We start from the raw sequence: 4677 nt of genomic DNA on the forward strand, positions 1-4677 counted from the left end.
AATTCAGGGACGAATTCTATTTAAGTGTGGGAGATTGAAATACCCCATACTTTGATATGGTGATAAATAAAGTTGATCGAATGCAAATTGAGGTCAATTAAAATGTTTAGAAGTGATAAAAGACGAAAGGAGTAGTTTAGGACAAAATATTTAGCAAGTGAGAAAATAATAATAAAATAATAATAATTTTATCGGAGAAGATTTTGTGAGATAAAAGGTGATTTGGAAGTCAAGTGAGGCATAATAAGGTATTTTGGGTACCAAGGAGACAAGATAAGATTTTTAGAATAAAATAATATTTTATTAATAAAATAAAATTAAGATATTAATATTTAGCCGGATGTCGAAATCAGTCAAGAAGAAGGATCATATGGTTGATCCAAGTGGGGGAGAAGATGACAAGCCCGACGCTATAAAAATATTTGTCATGACATACATGTGATGGATAGCATGTTCGCATGCTAGGAGAGTCTTGAAAAAATTTACAAAAGTCGGTATTGTACCTAGAGGTACAACAAAGTTGATTTAAGCCTCGAACTAGATCAAATAGAGAATTTATGATGAAATTAAGAATTTTAAAGTCTCAGAATGGTTTAATATGGTGATTCGGAGTTCGAGGATCAATTTGGAGTCAAATCGAAATTTTCGCTATCCAGGGGCAAAATGGTCATTTGCCACCTGGGGACGAAATGGAAATTTTAGAAAAGATTTTTTTGGCCCCATTTAACTTATTGGAGTATAATTTAACTTATTGGAGTAAGATTTGAGGTTTAGAAGTGAAAAATTTTAATTTCGGTATAATTTAGAGTAAAAGGGTAAAATGGTAATTTTGCCATCCCAAGGGCAAAATTATAATTTTCCACCACCAGGACATTTTTCCAGCATATGGTCTTCCTTTATCCTCATTTTGACCATTGACTAATTGCGTGGTGGAGATAAAAAGGATTAAAATTTTAAAATTTTAAAAATGGACCAATAAGAAAATGCCATGTGTCATACCTTTATTATTTTATTTTTTCTTTATAAAAAGGCATAAAATCAGCCCATTTTCTTCATATGGCCAGCCAAGCAAGGAAGAGAGAGAAAGAGAGGAAGAACAAAGGGAAAAACAAGAAAACCTAGGTGAAAATCCAAAGAAAAAGTGAAAAAATCAAGGAAACAAGCTAGGTAAGTTAGAATTTCTTTAGTTCTCCTTGATACCTAGCTTACTCATGCTTTTGTTCTTGATTTTGATGGTTGAATATTGAGTTATTATGATGAATTCAATTCTGAAAAATGGGTTAGGAGAGAGAAAATTGTTAGATTAATTTGATTTTAAGTTATGTTAGTGTTTTAAGTTAGTTTAGCATATTTAGGAATAAAACAATAAGAAAAGAATTTATTTTCCTCCATTTCCATTATTGGCCGAATTTTCTAGGGGAATATTGGCTGATAATCTTGATGTCTATTTGAGGAATTATGATGAATAATGATGAATTATGAGCCTAGAAAAATAATGGAAATTTTCGGAGCAAAAATACGAATTTTTTCCCACTAAGGGTGCTTTAGTAATTTGCTACCGAGACTGATAAATTGAATCTCATTCACAGTCACTAAGGTAATTTAAGTATAATTGGAGTGTAGAAAGTGAGAAGACTTGATTTGGAGATAATAGGCCGAATTAGGTCAGCACCGCATTTAAATGGTAGTCTGATAAGTTGTATATCATATCATGTATATATACCAAGCCTGAATTGATTTTATAATGATCAAGCATTGATGTGATGAATTATGTATTGTACATTGTGGATAGGTGGTGAGCAAAGTACACTGGTTAAAGTACAGAAATTGTGCTTGGAGATTGGGATTAGGAGTATATCGACTCCTAGAACTGTGAGTGAACTTATTATCGTCTTAATTATCTAAAGAAGTTTTATACAATTGTGTGATTTTATGGAAAATGAGTTTAAATGGTAAATTGCTATGTTTTAAGAGAAATTGTGATTTTATAAATTTTCTGAAAAATTGAATATTGGTTTTGAAATAGAGTAATTGGAGACTGTCTGCTTGTGTTGCAAATTTATGGTTTTGAATTGAATGGCTTATGACAATAAATGAGCATGAATGACTAAACTAATTTTAGTGTTAGAATTATTTATACTGTGTATTCAGCCTTGAGAGGCTAGGCTGCGATAAATTGCCATGTCATGCTAGAATGAATTTTATTGATTGGTGGATTATATATTAATTATTCACTGCAGAGGGGGTTCCGTGGACCAGCCTATTAGAGGGGCACGTTAAACTCCATTATATTCTTACCTTGAACGAAGAGGTGCGTAGGGTATCTCCTTGAGTAAAACTTAGGGTTCACTTCACACCAAACCACCACATGAAGGGGAACTCAGCCAACGCCAAGGAACGGCTGTATTTTTCTCAAACTCAAAATATATTTTAAGTGTATACAAAAATTTTAACAGCCTTGGCGGACGCGGTTGGATGCCCTGCTCAAGGTATCACCGAGTATGAGTTTTGGCACGAGCCAAAGTTTTAAGAAATTCATAAGCCAAGTTGATTACTCGATTTTTATGGATTGATTTTATTTGGTTGAAATGAGTTGAAAGGTAATGAAATCACAGTATGATGATTTATTTTAATTGTCTCAATTTACTCAACTTTAGATAGTTTAGATGGTATCTGTTTACTCACTGGGATTTTATAATCTCACCACCCTTATTTCCTCACATTTCAGGCTCGAGGAATTCCATAGTTAGCTGACTTCGACAAGGACTTTCATTTGGACTCGAATCGGTAAAAGCTGTAGGTTTTCAGCTTTCGATGCATTTTGGTTAGAGGTGGGCCCACGTGTCACTGTAAAAGAAATTTTATGCTTTGGTTATTTGCTTTATAGTATATATGAATATAATTAACTTTTACGCTATAAGAATTATGTACCGATAGTTTTATGAAAATTATTTTACAAGAAAATAGTTTATTTTATTGAATATTTTTATTATATTCAAATGGTCAAATTTTCACTTCAAATGAACGTTTTAGATACTTAATTTGTTTTTAAATCATTAAATATATATATTTTCGGCTAACCTACTACATTTTTAGCAAGTTTTGAGGTTTTTGACAAAAATGATGAAAATGCCCTTGTGAGCCAAAAAAAAAATAATATGTTATGTTATGATTTGGAAATGATTTGTAATCCTTCATATTGATATTTGATAACTATTGCTCACCGGGGAAGTGCGAAAGCTGATACGAGAGCCTTGTGAGGTTTTGATCGATATTCGGGGTGAAGAATGTTTGTCGAGGCTTCGCGATGATTGTCACGGGCTCGATGGGGAGTTCCGGGTCGTGACATACGGACTGCAGGTCCAAAAACTTCACATTTTGCAATTGAATTCAATTCCATTTTGATTGCGTCTTTCCACATTGGCCAATCATTTATATGTCTACATTCTTCAATAAATATAAGTTCAAGATTCTCGTTTTTCTTTCATAATATTGAGCTCTATACAAAATTTTGTCGACGTTTATTTACCGGTTCCATCTTTTCCCATCATGACATAATTTATTGTGATATCTTTATTTTCACTGATTTCAGGTACTTGAATTTCTTTTGAAATTTTTCTCAATTATATCAGGGATCTCTTCTAGAGTTTCTACTTCCTCTTTCTAACCATCTTAAATATTTGCTCCTTTTCTTTTTCAAGGATTTTATTTTTAGAACCGATTGATTTCCATGCTTCTGGCGTGCCTTGTCCTACAGGGACATCAATGCTAATAAGAGCATTCGCAGCTGGTATATAAGATATAGTTATTCCCTTTAGGTCAGTAAATACGTCTGACAACTGATTTACTATATTTTGCAAAGTAATTATCTTTTAAACTTCAAGTTCATATTACTTTGTGTGAGGATCAAAACTAGATAATGATAATTTCCTCTAAGAAATTTCCTCTTTCAACTGCTTATTTTCTCCCCTTAATGTTGAAAAAATTGTTTTATCAAAATAACAATTGACAAACTTTGTCATAAATAAATCTCCTATCGATAGTTCTAAATATTTAATTACAAATGGAGATTTGTATCCAACATATATTCCTAACCTCCTTTGAGGACCCATATTTGTGCGTTGTGGTGGGACAATTGAAACATATACCGCACATCAAAAAAATTCTTAGATGGGAAATATTTGGTTCTTGACCATAAACCAATTGTATAGGCAGAATTTATAATAACTCGTTTGGCCTGATGCATACAAATGCTGCTGCATCCAAAATGGCATACCCTTAAGTCAACATTGGGAGTTTGAATTTCATAAGCTTGCAATAAGTTGGAAGCATTTAATAAATAATTCTCCTAAACCATTTGTGTATAAGCATAAGCAACAGGCTGTTCAATAGTTATTCCAACTAATATGCAATATTAAAGGCTTGAGATATAAATCCACTAGCATTGTCAAGACAAATAATCTTAATTACATAACCAAGAAAATCTGCTTGCAAATGAATGGTTGCAAATGCCAAATTGCAAGCTATAATAAGCACACATGTGACCATCTAGTCGATGCATCGATTAAAGCTGTAAAATATATAAATGGTTCACATGGTGGATGTATCAATCCACATATAACCTTGAATATTATTAAAAAACGTAGGAAATTCAGTCTCAACTTTAGCTGGTGATAG

Source organism: Theobroma cacao, chromosome 10 (assembly GCF_000208745.1).
Source record: "Theobroma cacao cultivar B97-61/B2 chromosome 10, Criollo_cocoa_genome_V2, whole genome shotgun sequence".
In the NCBI taxonomy this organism is placed as follows: domain Eukaryota; kingdom Viridiplantae; phylum Streptophyta; class Magnoliopsida; order Malvales; family Malvaceae; genus Theobroma; species Theobroma cacao.